Here is a 24,965-nt window from a genome sequence, read left to right as displayed (position 1 = left end):
GAGCATGCCTTCTTCTTAACACACGTGCCATGCTTAGAACAGGGGATTTCTTACTGAAAGGCTAGTTTCAAGTCCTGAGTAGTCTCTGGGGCCCCACTCCCCACAGTCACGTTTTCTTCCTGCCTATCCTTATACGGGTGCAGGTCTGTCATTTCATCTTAAGTCTAAATCAGCAAAGCCCAGAAGCTCGATTGGGTAAAAAGGTGTCATATTTGGTATGTAATATAATCATACAGCTACCTTTTGATCTCCAAATATTGAGATTTGAATGAATTAATTTTTTATCAACCTGTGTGTCTATATAGGGGTATAGAATTACGGTAACCATGACATAGCAAAACCTCCCCTGAAGTTTGCCTCTAATGGATCAGTAGATCTAAATCAGTTGTGCGAATTAAAGTAGGTCATAGGCTGGGGCAATGAAATTGATCTATCAATTTCTATTTCGTTTGCTGGGGTGGCCATAGCAAGGTAGCACAGACCGGGTGCTTTGTTGACAACCGAAACTTACTTCTTACAGTCGTGGAGTCTGGAAGTCTGAGGTCAGGGTGCCGGTGTGGTTATGCACTGGTGACAGCCCTCTCTTGGGACTCTTATAAGGGCACTAATCTCATTCAGGAGGGCTTCACCCTCATGACCCCATCTATTTCTAATTACCTCCCAAAGGGCCTGTCCCCTAATACCATTGCACTGGGGGGTAGGGTTTCAACATATGAATTTTGGGGGGACACAAATATCTAGTCCATAACACCTAATTTCTTTTTACAAAGATTCTAGTTATATTGGATTATGGACCCACCTGATGACCTCATTTAACCTTCATGACCTCTTTAAAGACCCTATCTACAAATACAATCAAATTCTGGGGTTCTGGGACTGAAGTCAGGAGTTCAACATATGAATCTGGGGTGAGGGGACAATTCAGCCCAAAATACAATTCAAATATAGATGCAAGGATGTGGATGGAGCTAGAGAATATTATGATAAGTGAAATAAGTCAGCCAGAGAAAGACAAGTACCATACGATTTCACTCATATGTGGAATTTTAGAAACAAAACAAATGGGCATATGGGAAGGGGAAAAAAGAGAGGGAAACAGACCATAAGAGACTCTTAATGATAGAGAACAAACGGAGGGTTGCTGGAGGGAGGTGGGTAAAGATGGGCTAGATGGGTGATGGGCATTAAGGAGGACACTTGTTGTGATGAGCACTGGGTGTTGTGTGTAAGTGACGAATCACTGAATTCTACTCCAGAAACCAATACTCCACTCTTTGTTAACTAACTAGATTTTAAATAAAAATTTGAAAAAAAAATAGGTGCAAGGAAACTTTAACAACAATGCTAACAGCAATCGAGGGATGATGGACCTTCAGATGTCTGACTCCAGCAGACACGGAGATTAGAAGGAGCCAGTGGGAAGTGTTCTGTCATGGTTACGTGTGGCCCTCGGGTGTCAGACACACCTGGGTGCGAGGTCCGGCTTTGCTGTCTCCAGCCACAGGCAGATGGACGGTCTGCCAAAGAGAAACACAGGAGAGGCTGTTTTCACATCTATTAAAAGGAGATAAGATCGTACTCCCTCACAGAGTCATTACGAGGATTGAAACAATGAGTCTCGGCCACCGTTTCTCAAACGTTAACTCATACATGAATCACCTGGGGATCTTGTGAGAAAGCAGATTCTGACTCACGAGGTGTAACCTGAGATTGTGCATGTCTGGCCAGCTCCCCTGTGATGCTGGTGAAGCTGACCTGGGGCCTTCCCTTGGAGAAGTGTGGGTCTAAGACACTTCTGCCAGCACGGGGTTGGTAGTGGGCCTACAGTCAAAGACAGCTACTGTATACACTGCCGTAATGTCTGTGATGAGTGCTGGTAAAAACTCACCCTCAGACTCCCTTTGCGGTATGGACAGCTCCTCTGTCTCTGATTGAGCGGCTGCTTACTGGGGTTTGCTGGGCAAGGCCCGGGCAGGGCCCCTCTTCTAGATCCAGATGAGTTCTCAGTGAATTAGAGAATAAATCTTGTGGGCTCTGGATTTCTGATGACATGAGTCATGAGGCATGAGTTTGGGTCCCAGAGTCTGGTACTTAAACTTTTGTTAATTTTTTCTAGTGACGATTGACAAGGACCAGCTCCCAAATCCTGTCCATTGAGTTTGGAATCAGCATGTGGTTCAAGGGCAAAATGGCACAGAACATCAGGCTCCCATCTGGCTTCCCTCCCTCCATCCGCAGCCCCCAAATTTTGTTGTTTCAAGTCCTCACTGTCTGGGCAACTCTCTAATGACTCCGGATACATTTTCCTATATTTTTTTTCCAGCCTTTTTTTGTATCAGAAGTAGTGTGGGCCTCGACCATCCTAGTCTACCATTGCTGGAGATTGTGGTGTTACCCACTGAAGGTACAGATATTAGTAATTCTTGGGATGCGAATTGTGGCTATGCAATTTTTGAGGATTTCCTTAAATTAAATCATTGTCAATTTAAAAGCATCAGAGATCATCTGGAAGAAAAGATCCCATCTTTCCTCTCTTTGTGATTATGCAGCTAACGTGTCTCATAAGGAGGCAAACAATATTACTCATGACGAATGTCTATATAAATAGAAGTGTGAAGGAGGTTTGGGGTGGAAGAGGGAATACCACTGCTTCCAGCCATAATAGACTAGCTAGTATGGGACTAACCCTTTTGCTGAAAGAAATAAAATCTGGAAAAAATATATGAAGTGTTTGAAGGCATTGGAATGCAATCAGTGCAGGCAGGACTAGACGCGGGGCAGCCCCTGAGAGAAGGGAGCACATCGAGGTGAGTTCCACAGTTGTCCTGCTCTCTCCTGACAGTGTCTGTGAGCTCTCTGCATGGGTGGGCAGGGTCAGAGCAGTCAGTGAGTGTCCCCCTGGGTTGAGGAGACAGGCTGGAGTTCAGGGCTACAAAAGTGGCTGCTTGAGAGGCAAAATTGCATAAAATTGCATAGAGAAATGAACTGAAAATTCCACACGTATCTTCCCTGGAAACATTTGCCCATTCTTAAGGCAAGTGTGTATGAGGCCAACCCAAGAAACCAGCAGAAACTTGCAGCTTGGATTGTAGAGAGAGGACCAGCAATTTCGGCAGCCACATGGTCCTGGGGAGAGAGAGACTGGAGTTAAGACCTATGAAAGAGGAGAGGCTTCTGGTCAATAATACAGAATATTGACTGAGCTCCTAGAAGGGCCCAGGGTTAGGAATCAGGGCTAGGTCACAGAAGAAAGGGCAAAACTTAAACAGACCAGTGCTGACAGCCTAAAATCAGCCCATGACAGGATCATGGTGGTCAGTGTGCACGCTCTCTGTCTGCCAGATGGAACATCAATACAACTGGCTGGAAAACAACATCTTACAGAGTTTCTCACAGGCCATGTCCAGAACTTGAAATAAACTACAAGCCACACTAAAATTAAGATCAAATGACTGAAAACTAAGAAAAAAGTATCGAAATAAAAAGTCTGAGAGTTACTTAGATATTAAGTTATCAGACAGAGATTTTACTATAACTGTGATTGACATCCTCAAGGAAACAGTAGAAAGACAGAAAAATTTACCAATGTGTGTGTGTGTGTGTGTGTGTGTGTGTGTGTGCGTACCATTTCCATGTATCTCAAAAGATTATTCTAAAACTGAAAAAAATACTCTAGGTAAAATAAATAGTTACAGAATGGTTTTAATATAAAGACATCAGCTTGTAAATATAAAATAAAGAAAGGACAACACAAATATCCAGATTAAAGTACAGAATGGGTAAAAAAAAGATGGAAAATAATAAACTGGGCACAAAAGACAAGACATACGATATAAAGGTCTAATGTCTGGACTGGATTCCTCAGAGAAGAGAACAGAGAGAGAGAGTGGGGCAGAAGCAATATTTTTGAAAGTACTATTTTTAAAAGTATGGCCTACACAATTAATAAAAGACATCAAACCATAGATTCAAAATGTTAGAGAATGTTAGCAGATAAATACAAAGATATCCATGCTGAGTCACATTGCAGTCAAAGAATTGAAATTGAAAGATGAGAACATTTTAATAGCAAGCAGAACAAAAAGATGTATTGTCTTCAAAGCAGCAACAGTAAGAATGATGACTGATTTTTTAATAGCTAGAGGACAATGGAATGACATCTGTATAGTGTTGAAAGAAAAACACTTACAGGACGTTTTCAGACAAACAGAAATTCTCATTAAAAAAGTACTAAAGAGAACTGTTCAAAAAGAAGGAAAATGATCTCAGATGAAAGTACAGATACATAGAAAAAAATGAACACCCCAAAGGGTAAATATGAAGGTAGATAAAAATTAATAATGGATTATGGGGTTTAAAATATAGTTAACATACATGACGGGACACCTGGGTGGCTCAGTCGCTTGAGCGGCCAACTCTTGATTTCAGCTCAGGTCATGATTTCCGGGTCCTGGGATTGAGCCCCTGACGGGCTCCGCACTCGGTGGAGAGTCTGCTTGTGGATTCTCTTTCTCCTTCTGCCCCTCCCCCTGCTCGCACTCACTCTCTAAAATAAATAAATAAATAAATAAACAACTAACTAACTAAATAAATCTTTAAAAAAAAAATAAATATAGTTTCCATATATGAGAACAATAACACCAAATTAAAAACAAAACAAAACAGAAGCAGTGAAAATGAAGTTAAACTATTTTAAGTTTCGTGCACTGTTCAGGAAGTGGTAAAACTAATAAGTTAAGATAGACTACACAAAGTCTAGGATGTATTTTTCATCTCATGGATTATCACTAAAATAATAATAAAAGAATGTATAAGTAATAGGTTGACAGATTGAAATAGAATAATAAAAATGCTTGATTAATAAGTAAAACAATAAAGGAAAAATAGGGAACAAACAGAAAAAATTAACAAGATGACAGATTTAAAACTAAATATATCAGTAATTTCATTAACTATCAATGGACCAATGCTTAAATCAAAGGACGCAAATATCAGATTGGAATAAAAGCATTATTATATGTTGATTATAGAAGATACATTTTAAGCATAAAAACATACAATATGAAAATTAACGGTTATAACAGATACCAAGAAAGCACTAAAATTATAGCTAGTATACATACATTGTCAACAGATAAAGTATAAGAAAAAAAATAAATTAGAAATAAAGAGGGTATTTCGTAATGATAAAAAGATCAACAGGGAAATATAACAATCCGAAATTTCTATGCACCAAATGATAGCTTAAAAGTATATAAAGAAAAGGTGACAGAATTGAAAGGAGAAATAGAGAAACACACAATCATAGCTGGAGATTTTAACACATGTCTCGCAGGGACTGTTCAAAGCAGACAAGAAATCAGTAAGGATGTAGAAGATTAACGATACAAAAAGATGACTTCATCTACTTAACATCTATATATAGCAATACAAAGAAGATTGTTCAGACTACGTATTTTTTCACCAACACAAGCAACATGTACCAACATAGACCATATTCTATGAGTCATTCCGTAAGCCTCCACAAATTTCAAAAGACTGAAATCATATGCAATATGTTCTCTGACCACAGTGGAATTAAATCAGGGGAAAAAAAGATAACTGGGAGATCTACACAAATTTGAAAGTTAGGAAACACATTTCTAAATAACCCATGGGCACAATAAAATCTAAGACATCTCAGCTCAAAAGGGGCAAAATATTTTGAAAGAAAAGAACTACGAAAGAATTTAGAAATACTTTGACTCATAACAAAAATACGACATACCAAAACCTACGAGTTTCAGCTAAAGCGGTGTTTAGATGAAAATATGTAGCTCCAACCGCATGTATTAGAAGAAAGACTGAAAATCAGCTTGGACACGAACATCAAACATAAACCCAGAATGTCTGGGATTGAATGCATATATGTTTAAAAAGCAGGAATGTCAAAAAAATCAATGCTCTAAATAGAAGAAAGAAAATTATAAAGAGCATAAATCAATGAAATGAAAAACAAACACGGATAAAGAAAAGCAGCAAGACCAAGAGCTGATATCTTTTTTATTTTTTATTTTTATTATTATTATTATTTTTTTTTTTTAAAGATTTTATTTATTTATTTGACAGAGATAGAGACAGCCAGCGAGAAAGGGAACACAAGCAGGGGGAGTAGGAGAGGAAGAAGCAGGCTCCCAGCGGAGGAGCCTGATGTGGGGCTCGATCCCATAACGCCGGGATCACGCCCTGAGACGAAGGCAGATGCTTAACCGCTGTGCCACCCAGGTGCCCCTATTTTTATTTTTTTAAAGATTTTATTTATTTATTTGACAGAGATAGAGACAGCCAGCGAGAGAGGGAACACAGGCAGGGGGAGTGGGAGAGGAAGAAGCAGGCTCCCAGCGGAGGAGCCTGATGTGGGGCTCGATCCCATAACGCTGGGATCACGTCCTGAGCCGAAGGCAGACGCTTAACGACTGAGCCACCCAGGTGCCCCCTGATATCGTTTTTAAAAAGATTATTTATATATTCATTCATTCATTCATTCATTCATTCATTCATTTGAGAGAGAGAGCGAGCGCGCACACCAGCTGGGGGGAGGGGCAGAGGGAGAAGGAGAAGCAGCCTCTCCACTGCGCACGGAGCCTGGCGCTGGGGCTCGCTGTGGGGGCTCCATCCTAGGACCCCAAGATCATGATCAGCGCCAAAAGCAGACGCTTAACTGACTGAGCCACCCAGGTGCCCCCCAAGAGCTCATATCTTGGAAAGAGCAGACAGCTGTAGAAAAAATGAGTAAAAACACGAATTGTCAACGTAAGAGAATATCACAGGCTCTACGGATGTTGAGCAGATAAAGAGGAATGTTGCGAACAACTTGATGCCACTAAATTAGACAAATGAAACAAATTTCTTAAAAACATAATTTACCAAAACTGATAGGAGAAATCGAAAATATGAATTATCACATAGAAAAATAAATCCACAATTAAAATTTTGTCCCCCAAAGAAAACTGTGGGCCCAAATGATTCACTGCTGAATTCTTTTCACATTTAAGGAAGAAATAATACTAATCTTACACAAGACTTTTCAGTAACGTTGAGATGAAGGAACTCTCGTCATGTTACGAGGCCAGCATAACCCTAGTGCCAAAACCTGACGTGGATATTACCAGAAGGAAAATTACAGACCAGTATCTCTGATAAACTTAGATATAAAAATTCTGAAAAAAATATTATCAAATTCAATACAGTGATATTTTAAACAGTGAATACAGCAGACCACGTGGGGTTTATTCCAGGAATAAAAAATATTCAAAAATTTATTTCAAATAAATCAGTATAACACACCATGTTAGTTGAATAATGAATAAAAACCATATAATTATTTCAAAAAATATCCAAAAAAGCATTTGTAAAATTCATCATTTAATCATGATAAAAAAAAACTTTCAGTAAAAGAAGTGAGTTTCCTTATGAAATAGAAAATCTATAAAATCCCCACAGTAAGTATTATGTGTAATGGTGAAAAGCTGAGTGCTTTCTCCCTGAATTTGAATAAAATGAAGATGGTCACTAACACCACTTCATGTGACATTGTGTTAACGAGGGCCTAATCAGAATGGTAAGCCAGACAGATAAATAAAAGCTATAAATATGAGGAAGAAGAAATAAAACTTCATTACTCTCATGATATGATATGTATGAGTAATGAGTATGAGTCAGTGGGTATAGAAAATCCAAAAGCCAACAGACAAATACTAGAATTTATATGTGTTTGTCAAGGTCACTGAATAGAAAATCAACATACAAAAATGTATTTTTATATTTCTATATTTACAACCAATTAGAAAATGAAATTCGAAAAATAATGCCATTTATAAACATCAAAAACATTTTTTAAAAACCTACTACTAACTGTGATTTAAAGTGTGCAACTCTACCCAGGGCCCCACACCTAGAAGGATTTAATGCTTTACTGTCACCATCTTGAAATTCTTAATTTTTGAGCAGGACCTTCTGTTTTCATTTTGTATTGGGTCCTGTAAATTATGTAGCTGGTCCTGCTCGTGGGCATTGTCACCACCAAATGGCTCATAGATTAGGTCAGAGATTTTCAACCTTGGCTGCACATTAGAACAAGCTGGGTGCTGGCAATCCTGAGTTAACTGGATGGGGGTGAAGTCCAAGCACTGGGAATGTCTAAGCTCTCAGCTGATTCCAAGACTCAGCCCAAGCTGGGAATGACTGACCTAGTTGGACAGGCAGTGCCAAATGACCGGTTTGCAAAACATCTGGAGCACTTAGAGGATGGGGAGATCGCTTTCAACTGGGTGGTCAGAAGGCTTCCGTAGGAGAGATGGAGCCCAATTGCAGTTTATGGGTAGGGGTCAAATGCGCCGTCTAACAGCATTACAGGAAAGGGCATCATGTGGCCTAAGAGCTGGTCCGTCTGGCCAGAAATGGTGCCCACAGCCTCCCTGGCCAACTTCCTCATTCTCTCATCAGTCAGTGCAATCCCACCATTGCCTTCGTAATGAAGATATAAAGAGGATGAAGGATAGAACAAAGGACTTAGCCACCAGCTGGTTTTGAGAAGAGAAGGGCAGAGGCTCTCAGGTCTTGGGTGGAGGTGCCTGGCTGGGTGGTTACCGTGGAGGAAGGAGCACTGACAGAAGATGGAGTTTCTAGTTCTCATCCTGCCCCCAGCCACCTCACATGGCGCTTGCTCCATTCCCCGGGGTCTGCGTTGCTCATCCACAAATTGGATTGATTTGATCCCTTAGTAATTTTCCGTTCCCAAAAAGGCTATAGTTGAGTCATTTGTGCACCATTTCTTGGATGTATATGTTGTCTCATAAAGTTATAGGTTGTCGATTATTTTTTTCATTGAGGTATAATTGACATCCGACATTATACTAGTGTCAGACGTACAACATAGAAATTCGATATTTGTGTCTATTGCAAAATGATCACCACACTATGTCCAGTTAACATCCATCACCATCCATGCTTACAGAATTTTGTTTCGTTGTAAAGAGAACTTTTAAGATCAACTCTCATAGCAACTTTCAAATATGCGTTGCATCCCTATGACTTCTTTATTTTATAACTGAAAGGTATTTTATACCTTTTTATCTCCCTTCACCCATTTGACCCACTCCACCACCCCCTGCCTCTGGCAATCACCATCTGTTCTGTCTCTATGAGCTTGGGTTGTTGTTGTCGAGGGGTTTTTTCTGCTTGTTTTTAGATTTCACGTATAAGTGAGATCATATGGTATTTGCCTTTCTCTGGCTTGCTTATTTCACTTTGTGTAGTGCCCTCAAAGTCCATCCATGTTGTTGCAAATGGCAAGATTTCATTTCTTTTCTTATGGCTTTATAATATTTCATTATGTAAGTATATAAAGATACATAAGTATATATTAGTATATGTAATATATGATTTGATAAAGCATATGTGGCATACATAAATATATAATATATATTACAATCATACTATACATTATAATATCTATTATATATTATAATATGCAATATAAATACATAATATATAAATATATACATAATATATAAATATATGTAATACAAAATAAATATATAATATATAAATTAATATATGTGTATTATAATATAATGCATGAACATATTCTAATATGCAATATAACATACTATATAATATAATAAAACATCATATATTTATATATTAATAGATAATATATATTATATTATACATATATTATAATATAAATATACACACACACCCCCACACATCTTCTTTATCCATTCGTCTGTTGATGAACACTTAGGTTACTTCCATATCTTGGCTATTGTACACAATGCTGGTTCATCTGTGTTTTTGAGTGAACATTTTCATTTCCTTCAGTATATACCCAGAAGAGGAATTGTTGGATCATTGCATAGTTCTATTTTTAACTTGTTGAGGAAACTCCATACTGTTTTCCAGAGCGGCTGCACCAATTTACGTTCCCAAAACAGTGCGCAAGAGTTCTCCTTTCTCCGCATGGTTGCCAACGCTTATTTCTTCTTATCTTTTTGATAACGGCCATTCTAATCGGTGTGAGGTGACATCTCACTGTGGTTTTGATTTGCATGTCCCTGATGATGAGCGATGTTGAGCATTTTTTAAATGTACCTGTTTGCCATTTATAGGTTTTCTTTGGAAAAATATCTATGCAGTTCTCATTTTTTAATTGAATCGTTTGTTTTTCACTACTGAGTTGTAGGAGTTCTTTATGTATTTTACATGTTAATCCCTTATCAGATAGATGTTTTGTGAACATTTTCTCCCATTTCATAGGTTGTCTTTCCATTTCACTGATGGTTTCCTTTGCACTGCAGAAACTTTTTGGTTTGCTGTAGTCCCATTTGCCTGTTTTTGCTTCCGTTGCCTTTGCTTTTGGTGTCAGAATAAAGAACTCATCACCTAGACGGATGTCAAGGAGCTTACTGTTTTCTTCTAGTTGTGTGGTTTCAGGTCTTACATTCATGTCTTTAATCCACTTGGAGTTAATTTGTGCATATAGGTTAGAGAGTGGCTCAGTTTCATTTTTTTGTCTGTGGCTTTGCAGTTTTTCCAACACCATTTATTAAAGAGACTGTCTTTTTCCAATTGTATATTCTTGCCTCCTTTTCTGTAAATTAATTGATCATATATGAATGGGTTTGTTTCTGGGTTTTCTATTTTGTTTCATGGATCTATGCATGTTTTTATGCCAATACCATATTGCTTTGATTACTACAGCTTTGTAATACAGTTTGAAATCAGCGTGAGGCCTCCACTTTTGTTGTTCTTTCTCTGTAGATTATTTTTATAGGTCAGACATTGTAAAACAGAGGCCCATGGACAGAGTCCAGCCAGTGGACATGTTTTTAGTCTCAATAATATTATTTTTAAAAATGTTGTGCCAACGTTTATGAGATTTTACCTAAAATTGTAGATGGAGTGACTCTTGAAACAACGGGAGATCTGGCAGCCGTGGGCCTGCTTGGAGCATTCCCAGGGACACTGGCGCTGACAAGGGCTGCTCTGTGAGCCGGAGCATGCGCTTGCCAGCTCGTCTCAGTTCCCCACCACTCCCCATCATACCCGCTTAGCTTCACTGCTGTACAGTGTGGGCAGACCTTGCGGTGGTCCCTGAGTCCTACTGTGGGGCTGGGTATCTGGTGGGGTCCCTGTGGAGACTCCTTCAGTAGTGTAGACATTGCCTTGCCTCTTGTTGTCTTAGAATTAGAATTCGGATAGTCTGGTGATTATCTGATGTTCTTCCATTCCCTTGTTTGTCTTGTCTCACTGGGACCTTCCAGCTTTTTTTGCTCCCCAGCCTCAGAGAGGATGACCTCTCTTCAGACATGATTGGTTCCAAGAAAACAAACCAAGACTCGGTAATTGGGTGTTGTAAAGGAATGTATGCTCATATCCATCTTCCCGGAATCCACTGCATTCCTCAGGCCCTCTGAGTCTTCTAAACACTCAGGCCGAATGATCCTGAAGTTATTTTTCTAACCACAGTTATCTAAATCCTGTTTACTTTTCCCTCTTCTTTCCAAGTATTCAGTTGGAGTCACTTAGGTTTTGTGCGGGGCTGCAGAGCCTTTCAGAGTCAGGAGCATTTTCTTTGAAGGCCATCCCGTGAGGGAAGAAGTTAGTCAACTGCTTTGACATTCAGCGCCCACAAGGCCGCCTGCTAGAACCACCTTACCCCTTTTGTCATCCCGAGGATCTGCCTGGTGCAGCGTGTAGAGGCCTGGAGAGGGAAACCAGTCTGCTCAGTCTCCTGACTGGTGACTCAGGGCAATCGGTCCCATGGTTCTTCTCCAGAGTGGCCATGGATGCCTCCCCTAACCCTCAACGTCTATCACACGTCAGACATCATCGTTATCGGAGAGACCTTGCGTGGGCAGAACACACAAAAGTCAGCACCTGCCAGGAGAATGGTGAAATGGCACCCTTGCACCTCGTTTGTGCTTTGATAAGAAGGGTACCCTGTTTCCAAGTCTAAAGTGAGCCTGGCAAACTCAGTTTTGTGACTGGATGTGAGAAAGTATTAGTGGATAAGAGGAACATTTTGGCCTGTGGCCTATTCCAGGAAGAGAATCCAGTGTCCTCTTCATTATGCTGACCAAATCCCCTCCACGCCCCCTGAGTCTTCAGAACTCGTCAGTCTTCTGGGAGAGAGTCTGGAGGGAGGGCAAGGGTTTTTTCTCCCACCTTTCTTTTTTCTATTTTTAAAGATGTTATTATTTATTTATTTATTTGAGAGAAAGAGTGAGGGAGAGAGAGAGCACAAGCAGAGGGGAGGGACAGAGGGAGAAGCAGACTCTCTGCTGAGTAGGGAGCCTGATGTGGGGCTCGATCCCAGGACGCCAGGATCATGACCTGAGCAGAAGACAGACACTTAATGAACTAAGCCACCCAGGTGCCCCAGCACCTTTATTTTTTCTTATAAATACAAACCTTTGCCTCAAAAGGAGACATACCACTTATTTAAAAAGGCTTAAAAGGTAATAGGAAAATAAAAACCACAGATACTTAAGCCATGTTGGGGAAGGAGGGGAGGGTGTAAAATGTATAACAGGACACAATGAACCTCCTCCCTGGGGCCTCTTTCTGATGATTTTCTTGCTGGATCCTCCTAAAGTCTACACACTTGTAGTGAGGCAATATTTCTGCCTTTTCCAGTTATGAAAGCTGCTGCAGACCCGATTTTCATTAAGTCATCTGGCAGAATTTGCACGTTGTTGGTATCAGTCCCTGAAGTAAGTCTCTTAAAATAGGCTTTTGGGACGCTGGGTACCGATGCCCTCAAAGCTCGGTGACACAGGCAGCTAAGTGCTCATATAAAAATAGACAGGTGTAAGTGGTCTGCACTTGCCCCTGACGCATGCTCACCAGCTCCTCTCGGCTGTCAGCACCTCTGTCCTCTGATTTCCCACCTACTCCCTATTATCCACCTCCCTCTTAACTCCACTTGCTCTCCCCCTCATGATAGAACCACTGAAGGAGTCCCGGGCCGGGGGCAATAAACATGGCCATCAGATTTCCAAGTGTCTAGCATTTGGGAGACTAGGGCACCTCACGTTACATATTTACTCATTAGAAAGTCGTTATAGGCCTGTAGTTAGTCTCATCTACACGTAGAGTCAACCCCAAGATTAGCATAGTACAATATAATTAATACAGTCTAGCAAATAGGTTGATTTTAAATTTGAATGCATTCAGAGGTAGCTGGTTGTGGTTATTGGTGTTGTTTTCCTGGGATTTTGATAGCAATCTTTCCCTTCTCACTTCTGAGCAGGTATAAAACACCCTAATCCAGCCAGCATCTGGTCTCACCAGGACCACCTGCTGGGCAGACTGAGCACCGCTCAAGACCAGAGGGCCCCATTCCTCATGACTGTGAGGTTCACGGTGGTCTCCTGGGTTGTACAATGTGGCAATCCTTCCAGCCATAATTTCCTTCATCTCTTTCCACCAATTCTTTCTGTTCTTTAGATTCTGATATGGTGATTTGGTAGGTAGGGATGGCAAGGACTTCAAGATATGAGAAGTTTGACCCAGAAGGAGCTTTCTCGCACCTTCCTTCTGTCCTATTTCACGTTGTGTTTGTCACCCATGCCATTTCCCCACTTCCCCTTTGATTAATCTATGAGGTAATTAGTCTCCTTCTGGGACACTGGAGAACTCACTAAGGGCTATTGGCAAAAGTGAGTTCTCCCCTGCAGTCATACTTTTTTCCCCCATCTGGTGCCCTGCTATCCATCCTGAGAAAGGTAAGGATATAGAAGCCATTAGTTTTCACGAAAGACTCCTGAGTCTAACATTGACAGAGCTGAAACCCACATTAATTGAAGGTTCCTTAAGCTGGAAGAAATCTTAGTGGTCACCCAGCAAAGTGGGTGATTCTTCTTGATTACTTCAGTGACTATGCACTCATCACCTCACCAGACTGTCCAGTCCACTGCAGGTTTTCTCTTGCCACTTGATGTTCTTCGAGCTCAGATCTACCCACTTTAGGATTTCAAGTGCCTGCCATACGCCAGGCATGGTGCTGGCCACCGCGGACGCGAAGGTGAGCACACACGCGGCCTTGCAGAGGGTCGCAGTCAGTGATGACGATACGGAGTGATCACGAGGACATAGACAGGCAGAGCACCAGAGGAGCGCGGAGCGAAGTCCCTCACTTGGCCTCCAGTTCGGCAGGTGTCTGAAGGGCACTTTGTACCTCTTGTTTTCTGGAAACCCTCGTCCCAAGTTATTCTTTGTTGACCTAACAGCTCCATAATTGTTTCATGCAATGATTGCATCATACCATCTTCTTGTCTGCAAGTTTAACATCTTTATTGCCTTCCACAATGAATGTTCTTATCACAGGAGTTTTCGCATCTATATTTCTTTGGAAATATTACACCCCAAACCTGCGCGGTATTCCTATGTGATCCAATGGGGGCAGCATGCTGGGCGCCATTATTTCCCATGATCTTGATGTTCTAATAAAGTAACCATCAAGTACATTCTTGTCATTCGGGATCAATTATTTGATGGTCAAAACCCAAACCCCTCCTGCCCAACATTCTTTTTTTTTGGATGAACAGCTAACTCTGGGATGTTACTTGTTTTTTACATGAGAGCAGTTTAGAATTAACTGATCACCTCCCTTCTGCTTGGCACTTTCTGCCGCATTACAATGGCCTTGCATTAATACTTCCCAGGAACAGATCTAAGTGCCTTCGGGCTTAGAACTTGGACCCCACTATTCTCATTACCACGATTTTTTTGTAGGGACCTTTGTATCTGAGTTGCAGATCTAATGCCTCCTTGGTATATATCATAGTATATATCACAGCCCTGATTTAACCTAGTAATACTGTTGGAAGTGAAATATGTTTGTCCTGATGTGACTTAAAAAATATATTTTAAAGACCTTTTCCAGCTGAAGTTTGCATTCCTTATAACTTGCTAGTTATGGTCTTCATTTTGCAAAATTAAGCCAACTTTTTCTTTCTCATAAGGTAACATACATCTTAGAAATTATATAATTTTCTATGGCTTGTAATAAAAATGGACAATCCTATGCTTCACTCATACTTAACTCCGCTTCCCAGAGATAAAAACTTCTAATTCTTTTACTTGGTTCTTCTGGTACTTAGGTTTACATAATCATATAACTTGTTTCTGTTACTTTCCTTACTTTTTGATTTTTCAATATTTCTTGATTTTTAAATTTTGTTTAGTCTTGCCTACAGTCTTGTTCCTACGGAAGATAAGGTATCAATTAATTTAAACCTCACCACCACGCCTGCACTCACCACTTTATTTTGCCTTCCCATCCTTTTAATGTAGTTTTATCAAAAAATTTTATTAAATATGGGTGCTTGGGTGGCTCAGCTGGTTAAGAGTTAGACTCTTGTTTTTAGCTCAGGTCATGATCTCGGAGTTACGAGATCAAGCCCCAGGTCAGGCTCCGTGCTCAGCATTGAGTCTGCTTGAGATTCTTTCCCCCTCCCTCTCCCTCCTGTTCTGCTCCTCTCCCTGCTCGTACACTCTGTCTCTCTCTCAAATAAATAAATAAATAAATAAATAAATAAATAAATCCTAAAACATTTTTTGTTAAATACATGGTGGCTATCATTATAACTCTAAAACTGATCCACTTGCGGGGAGGGGTGTAGTTATATTTCCTTTTTTTTTTTTGCTTTTCATCACAATCGCCTCATTTTTTTTTCTATTTGTTTCCTATTACCGATTATGAATTCATTCATAAATTCTCCACTGAAAATATACAGCCCCTTACAAAACTATATCGGTTTAACTGTCTTTCCCCTTCTGCATCCATGCCGCAGCCCTCTGTCATTCTATTCCAATCTGCACTGCTTACACTCCAGCTGCAGAAGGATTTCCCTTCACCTTCGTCTTGAGAATTCCTTTTCCTCTCTCCTGGGTTGGATCTCCTGATCCCCGGTCCCCACATCCTCCTCTTTCTTGGAATATTTACCCATTTTGGTGGAACATGGTCTCACATCCTTTCTTGAGGAGTGTATGGGCAGTCAAATCTTTGAGATCTTGAATGCCTGAGTGCTTTATTCTACTAACACATATCACTGCCATTTGGCTAGGTATGGAATTCTAAGATGTTTCCTGTTGAGAAATACATCATTCTCATTTGCACCCCTGAAATGTTGCCGGGTTGACTTTTTTTTTTCTTTCAGAAAATTTTAGGATTTTTCTTTGTTCCCAGGATTCTGAAAGTTTTTGCTGATGAGTAGTGTGAATCGTTGGGGTTCTTTTAGTTTTAAAATGTGTCTTCTGCAGTTCTGGGACAATTTCCTGTGTTGTCTCTTTGGTTTACACCACCACTTTCTCCATTCACTCTATCTGGCATACCTATTATCTTGAATGTATCCATTAATTTTCTTATTTTTTTCTTTCCTATCTTTCCTTCTTTTCTCTTTTTATTCCATTTTTTAAAAAGGAGATTTCTTAAATTTTTTAACTTCCAACCCTTCTAACTGAATTTCATTTTTCCTATCATAAATTTATTTTTTTATAGCTCTGTTTTGGTCTTTGTTCTTTTTTATTGCAGTCTATTCTTGTTTCATGAATATCATCTCTTCCTTTATGTTTTGGCATATTTATTTTAGTTATTTTTAAAATGTCCTTCTACTTCTGCATTTTCTTTGTTTCTTATGAGCTTGTTTCCTCTTGTTTGCTTTACTTGTTAGAGATTTTCTTAAATCTCAGATCTTTGGCTGTACATCTATAAATTTAAAGATTTCAGACGCTTTAGGTAAATCCCCTTTATTCGTCATAGCATAAGCAGCTATTATTTATTTTATATTAGCAAAAATTAACTTTGGGAAAGAAAATCACATTCCATTTTTGATCCATTTTAATTCAATTTTAATTGAATATTCAATGTCTGGTACTACATTTAAAAGGCATTTTAAGAATCATAGCTTCCATATTTAGTAGTCTGAGTCCATATTTCTGGTACCAGACTCTAAACTGTTCTTAAAAGTATGTATTCCTGGAGTTCTTGAGTGGCTGTCAGTTAAGCCTCCAACTCTTGATCTTGGCTCATGTCATGAGATCGAGCTCCACGTTGGGCTCTGTGCTCTGCTGGGAGTCTGCTGGAGATTCTCTCTCCCTCCCCCAACCCCTGCTTGTGTGTGTGTGTGTGTGTGTGTCTCTCTCTAAAATAAACAAATCAATCTTTTTTTTTTAAGATTTTATTTATTTATTTGACAGAGAGAGACAGCCAGCGAGAGAGGGAACACAAGCAGGGGGAGTGGGAGAGGAAGAAGCAGGGTCCTAGCGGAGGAGCCTGATGTGGGACTCGATCCCAGAACACCAGGATCACGCCCTGAGCCAAAGGCAGATGCTTAACGACTGTGCCACCCAGGCGCCCCAAATAAATCAAACTTTAAGAAAACATATTCCTGGTTGAACTTTAACATTTTGGTCTTAATTGTTAGACATCATCTTGCAAGAAAGCATGGTATTGGTCACTGTGGAAAATAAATATAATAGAATGGGAAATGGGAGAGAGGAGAAAGAGGCTGGGTGGAGAGGAGGCTTAGAAATTGGTTCTAAGGGGCGCCTGGGTGGCACAGCGGTTAAGCGTCTGCCTTCGGCTCAGGGCGTGATCCCAGCGTTATGGGATCGAGCCCCACATCAAGCTCCTCCGCTATGAGCCTGCTTCTTCCTCTCCCACTCCCCCTGCTTGTGTTCCCTCTCTCGCTGGCTGTCTCTATCTCTGTCAAATAAATAAATAAATAAAATCTTAAAAAAAAAAAGAAATTGGCTCTAAGAATGATTAGAGGGAAGTGGCTTGCCTGGATCAGAAGGCTTATTCCCATGTAGAAATGGGGTAATCACTGGATCACGAAACTTTTACCATGTGCCCGGCACAACGTATGATACAGTTCTTACATAGATTATGGTATTTATTCTTCACAATTTTATGATATATTTTTCATATTTTGCAGATGAGAAAAGCTCAGCTTCCAGGAGGTGAGAAGTAGTAAGACAGAATTGGCAGTAAAGCCAGTTTTGCCCACGTCCAACACCCATGGTCTGGAACACAGTCTAGCCCATGGATTGCAACATAAAATGGGTTTCTATACTGCTGACCTCAGAAAGAACTAGAAGCAGACCTGTGGTTTTCAATATGATTTCTTACTCAGAAAATAACATTTTCATACTTTTTACTTCTGGGCTTTTGGCCCCAGTCAGGCCATACCAGCTTTTCATCGAGTCTTCTGAAACACCATATTCTTTCTATTAAAGATGCAGTTTTAATTATTATTATGTTTGAACTCTCTCCTAAGACAGGCAGCAGTGTTTTATTGTCTCTTATCTAGGGTGTTGTTTTCACAAATCCACACTCCGTGGACCCTGCACAAGCAGCGGGATCCTGGGAGTTCTCAGTCCGGCGCTTTCCTGATGGTTCTCCGAGGTGATGACAGGTGCCTGAAGGCCCCCTTCAGACCCTGATCCAGGGAGGTTATTACCGACTAAGGCATGTGTGCGGAGGTTAGAAACTTTTCAAGGATTTCATGCTCTACTCAAAGAAGTAGGTGGAAATGAAAACCCATGTTACACAAAGTCTTTGCAATTTGGAAATACCAGAGGGAGGATGGAAAATGGGCACAGTTTTAAGGTGCTTTGTGTTTTTGTAATTGTACTGTAATTACCAGGTTATGTAAAACTGAGGTCAGTGTCCCTGAATCATAAATGGCAAAGGAAAGCACGCTATCCCCCTTTTGTGAGCGAAAGGGTCCCTTCCTGGGACTTGAAGACTTAAACGCACAACTGAAGCCTTAGTATTAAGTTTTTAAATTCTGCTAGAGAATGATCCCTCTTGTTCTCTTGTGTTCCCGCGACACCTGCAGCAGAAACCAGCCTCGTCAGGCCCGTGGCCTCTGGTGTGGAGAGCTCGAGAAAGCATGAGGGATATGAATGGCTGGGCTCCCCCCGGAGGGTAGAATTGCTGTCCCTCAGGGGCCCACTGACTATTTCTTCCTAGAAATTCAGTTTTTCTCAAGAAAAGTGGAGCCACCGGGCGCTCCCTTGCAGGGAAGTGTTTGCGGTGAGAATCTGGCCCCCTTCTTCCGCAGCGGGTGCAGCAAACCTCTCTCACCCTGTCTGGAGGGGCAAGTGCATGCGTCCTGACCTTGCTGCCAGGCCAGGCCCCCCGGGGAGGTGCCGGCCTCGGGGTTGTTATTATTATAAATAGTCAGCCTTGCTCTCCAAATAGAGGCATGTGTGGCTATCTCAAGTTGCACGTTAACAGAGTTCTAGAGAAAGCAAAGTTTCCAGTCGCCTTTTTGATAAACACATTCTTGGAAAGGGCGGCCTGCTGCCTGAGGGACCCTGGGGGAGATATTTTGAGCAAGTCCGAGGCCATCTGTCTGAACTCAGACCCACAGTGGAGGCCCTCTCGGGTTCAGTTCTCAGGAGGGACGAGAGAGGGTCCAGCTAGCAGTTTTGATCAATACCTGCATAAGCATCTGATTTTGAATCAGGTGGGGACCTGCACCCCCAGAGGCAGAACTCTCTGTGGCCTTTTCTCAGGCATGCCATTCCGTGCTACCATCACGCCTATGGCTCCCGGGATGTGAGGAGAAGGGGTAAGGAGATCTTCAGAACCCACAGGCCTGATTTCTTTCTTTCTTTTTTTTTTTTTTTAAGATTTTATTTATTTATTTGACAGAGATAGAGACAGCCAACTAGAGCGGGAACACAAGCAGGGGGAGAGGGAGAGGAAGAAGCAGGCTCATAGCAGAAGAGCCTGATGTGGGGCTCGATCCCATAACGCCGGGATCACGCCCTGAGCCACGCAGGCGCCCCACAGACCTGATTTCTGCTCTATTCTCTTTCACTTGCCTTTTTGTCTGAGCTGTCCTGTCCTTTGACCCCCAGACACACCCTGGTAGCCTTTCACTGGAGGGAGGGAATCTTGAGACACAGTTTATATAATGGGTAAGCTACACGGCCCCAGTTATGTGTTATCTGGGACATTGGTGCGTGTGTGTGTGTGTGTGTGTGTGTGTGTGTTCAAAGGCCCTGTTTATTTTCATCGTCTACTTGACCCTCTTGGGTTGGTGTTTTTCCTTCAACATACCAGCACTCTTGAAGTTTAGTTATTTCTCTCAACTCCCAAAGTCACCGTATTTATAGGGATCTTTTCGCACTGGGCCCCAGATCCACCCTTGAATTTCAGGAGTAAGTGACTCTCCTGAAACTCTTTTATGTTTTCATTCCCCTTGTGTTTCCTGAGTAAGTTTCCATAAAATTTCAGAACTGACTTTACCACTGTTAGGAGTACACAATCCCCCGCTCCGCCCAAGGGCTGCCTGAGAGGAGTGACCAGAAACACTCACAACTTTGTAGCCCCTGTCTTCCCTTATTCCTCCGCCTCTTCCTCCCTCTGTCTCCTTCCCACCTATTTCACTTTTAATGCAATTATGTTGAATTATTAAAAGTGTCATTTCGGAAGGTCAAAATGGTACAATATTGGGAATTTCATGCGGTTAAACATAATGTTTTTTTTTAACATTTGCATTTTTATTTACATAAATTTGTATGCTCCATTCAAAAGGTGCTGACTCCAATTATGTAAAATAAAACAAGCAATTCCTCTTGATCTGAGAGTGGATAATCACACATTCCAGGCTTGCTTTCCTGCTGCCCAGAGGGATTTGTTTGGCTTCTCCCTCTCTGCTCCTAGAAGTTTTCCTCCTTTATTCCTACCCTCTAATCATCACCATTAATGAAGAGTTATCATTCAGTTGTAAGATTGGAGTTGGTTCCAAATATCCTTTTTTTCCATTGTGAGCTCACATTGGAATTTTTTTATAATAATATTTTTTATTATATTATGTTACTCACCATACAGTACATCCCTGGTTTCTGATGTAAAGTTCGATGATTCATTAGCTGCGTATAACACCCAGTGCACCATGCAGTACGTGCCCTCCTTACTACCCATCACCAGTCTATCCCATTCCCCCACCCCCCTCCCCTCTGAAGCCCTCAGTTTGTTTCTCAGAGTCCATAGTCTCTCATATTTCATTCCCCCTTCTGATTACCCCCCCTTTCTTTATCCCTTTCTTCCCCTACCGATCTTCCTAGTTCTTATGTTCCATAGATGAGAGAAATCATATGATAATTGTCTTTCTCTGCTTGACTTATTTCACTTAGCATTATCTCCTCCAGTGCCGTCCATGTTGCAGCAAATGTTGAGAAATCATTCTTTTTGATAGCTGAGTAATATGTTTTTGTCGACTGATTGCATTATCTCTAGATTCCTTTCTAATCTCCATTTTAAAAATCTCTCTCTCTCCCTCTCTCTCTCTCACACACACACAGACACAGACACAGACACAGACACAGACATACATCAAGCTGTCTTTCTGAGGAATGTTTGAGAACTTACCTCAGTAAACGTCAGAAAAATTTTACATCATGATAATTTAATTATGGCTCGCTCCTGCTTACCCCCTCCCCAGCCAAGTGATAAACACCCTAAAATCCAACCAGGGTATTTTTAATGTCCCGAAGTGATCTTCAAGATCACAATGTGAATGATTCTATTTCTTCATGTAGAGGCTTCGACACATAATAAAAAGGGGAAAAAAGTGGGTATGTTGGTAAAACCTCAAGCAAAATCAGCAGTGAGATGGTCAAACAAATTAAGTAACTCACAGCATCTCTTACATTGTGAATATGTTTTCAATGGAAAATAGTTTTGCAGAGAAACATATTTACATAGAAAACAGATGAGAATGAATCACATGGAGAACACATAGAAGACAACTGATTTAGGAGGGTCATCGAGAACCCAAAAGGAAGCATTTCCAAGCAGAGCGCTCCATTATGGCTCCAACACAGGAAGATGGGAGCATGGAAACACGCTTGCTGGTGTCACCCTGACCAGCGGAACCACACTGGGAAAAGCTGCTGGCTGCCATCCTGATGAGGCACTTTTCTTGTCAATTCTGTACTCTTGAAGGTCCTGACATGGAAATGGAAGGGAAATGCATGGAATCTGGGAGCCCAGGAAGTCTTCTCTGAATTGTTCATATAGATTGTTTGGAGGCTAGGAGGAGCCTTGGACTTCCAAGGTGTGCAGTTTTGCATCCGAGCTGGGTGACCTGGACTGTGTCCATTCACTTTTCAGTTTCTTTCTTTCTTTCTTTCTTTCTTTCTTTCTTTCTTTCTTTCGAAAGAAAGAGTGTGAGTGAGCTTGAGTGGGGGTGAGGGGAAGAGGCGGAGAGAGAAGGAGAGAGAGAGAGAATCTCAAGTAGGCTCCATGTTCAGTGCAGAGCCTGACATGGGTCTTGATCTCACAACCCTGAGATCATGACCTTAGCTGAAATCAAGAGTCAGAAGTTTAACCAACTGAGCCACCCAAGTGCCCCCACTTTTCAGTTTCCTCATCTGAGATTCTGATTGTTAATACAGTTGCCAAAGGGCTATTATGATGTTGAGATAAGATAATATAGGAAGCACTTGACCCAGTGCCTGCCATATTGGTCCTTAAAGGTTTGTTGAATCAAGATTCAGTTAGAATAGCCCTTCTATCTACTCCTTGATGCAACTGAAACTTAGAAACTTCTCGGTCCACTTTGCTTGGAAGTAAGAGTCATTTTCATAGTTTAAGGGATCCTCTAAGTTAATATTTTGAAATATCTCTCAGATGTCATGTCAATACTCTTACAGTTAAAGGGAATTAGGGGAGGCTGAAGAATTGAGGAGGCTTAGAATTAAAAAAAGAAAGAAAGAAAGAAAGAAAGAAAGAAAGAAAGAAAGAAAGAAAGAAAGGAAGAAAGAAAGAGAAAGACAAGAATAGGAACCACCCATGAAACAAACAAATGGAAGTAAAACCACAAAACTATTACAGAAAATACATAAGTTAGTCACACCACCACTTAGCCACTTAGGCGCCCATGCTAACCAGATAATAAACACCTAGAAAGTGTGATTCAGATCTAGGATGTACCCAAAAATGTAATGTCTTTAATTTGCCTACATGAAATCTGGATTTCTCCTGTACTCCCACTTACAGTTAGTGAGACTCAGCTATTCCGACATCAAACTGAGTTAAAGACTAGTCCGATCCAATTTTAATCAGTCCATTTAGGAAGTGTTTACTCTCTCTTTGTAAAATTCACATCTCATATAGCTTCTCCTTTCTCCTCTGCTTCTCTACAGGGGTGGGAAGTAGCTTATGTAGCAACCTCATGGCATGCGGGGAGGCCGAGGCGTTGGAATCCCTGGGCGCTCTTGTTTTGCCCTCTGGTTGCTGGGGGACGTATCTTGCACCTGACTGCTGCGTGCCCCGTGGATGTTCATTATTTTGTCCTTAGCGGTGTAACTCGTGATCTATTTCTCAGGTAGGACGTGGTGAGGTCCCTGGACTACTTAGTATTTTCTCAGCTCCTTCTAGAGACAGCGGGACCTGAAGAACAATAAAGCAATGAGGTTCTGAATTTTCTTTTGACGCATTATACCCCAAAGCAGGTGATGGAGAAGCTGGCAATCTGGAAACACTGATGAATGAGGACAAAAAAGCCCCAAGAAAAGCCTGTTTTCTCCAGCCAAAAAACCAGTAAAGAGTCAACCTAGCAAAGGAAAAGGATAAAAAAGATACATAATGTATTATCTCCTCCAGTGCCGTCCATGTTGCTAAGTGAAATAAGTCAAGCAGAGAAAGACAATTATCATATAGTTTCTCTCATCTATGGAACATAAGAACTAGGAAGATCAGTAAGGGAAGAAAGGGATAAAGAAAGGGGGGGTAATCAGAAGGGGGAATGAAGCATGAGAGACTATGGACTCTGAGAAACAAACTGAGGGCTTCAGAGGGGAGGGGGGTGGGGGAATGGTACAGGCTGGTGATGGGTAGTAAGGAGGGCACGTATTGTATGGTGCACTGGGTGTTATACGCAACTAATGAATCAACGAACTTTACATCAAAAAAATAAAAATTAAAAATTAAAAAAATAAAAATAAAGAGGGAAAAAAGATATATATTGCAAACATCAATTTAAAAAGGCAGGGGTGGCTATATTCATATTAGATAATATAGATTTTAGAGCAAAGAAAATTATAAGGAACAGGGAGATAAAAAATCACGATAGAAAGGTTAGTCCACCAAGAACATAGTGATCTTACCAAACAGCAGTGCTGCAAAATATGCGAAGCAAAAACAGACAAAATTGAAAATAAGAAGTGGATAAATCCATAATCATAGTGGGAGACTTCAACACCTCTCACTCAACAACTGAAAGAACAACTCGACAGAAAGCCAGCCAGAATATAGAAGAACTGAACAACACCATCAACCGAGAGGATCTATTTGACATTTATAGAACATTCCCCCAAACAACAGTCAAATACATTTTTTTAAAGACCATCCACAGAAGGTATGCCAAGGCAGATGCTATCCTGGGCCATAAATAAATCTTAACGTGTTTAAAATAACTAAAATCATGTAAAGTATGGTCTCTGACCTCAATGGAATCAAACTAGACACCAATTAGAGAAATACAGCAGAAAAATTTCCCAAAACTTGGAAACTAAATTTGATACGTCTTGATAACATATGGGTCAAATAAGTCTTGAGGGAAATGAAAAATCCATTGAACTGAATAAAAATGAAAATACAACAATCAATGTTTGTAAGACATCATTAACATAGCAATGAGGGGGCAATTTTTAGCACTATATGCATACATTAAACAAAGGAAAAATCTCAAGTGAATAATGTTTCTACCTCAACGGACTAAAAAAGGAAGAGTCAAATAAACCCAAAGCAAGGAGAAGGAAGGAAATAATAAAGATAATAGCAGAAATCAATTAAACTGAAAATAGAAACAATAGAAAAATCAGTGGAACAAAGAGTCTTTATTAAAAAGCAGGCTTTTTTTTTTTTTTTTAAAGATCAATACAATGGAAAA

The sequence above is a fragment of the Ursus arctos genome, unplaced genomic scaffold (assembly GCF_023065955.2).
Source record: "Ursus arctos isolate Adak ecotype North America unplaced genomic scaffold, UrsArc2.0 scaffold_8, whole genome shotgun sequence".
NCBI lineage: Eukaryota > Metazoa > Chordata > Mammalia > Carnivora > Ursidae > Ursus > Ursus arctos.
This window is presented reverse-complemented; position numbering follows the sequence as displayed.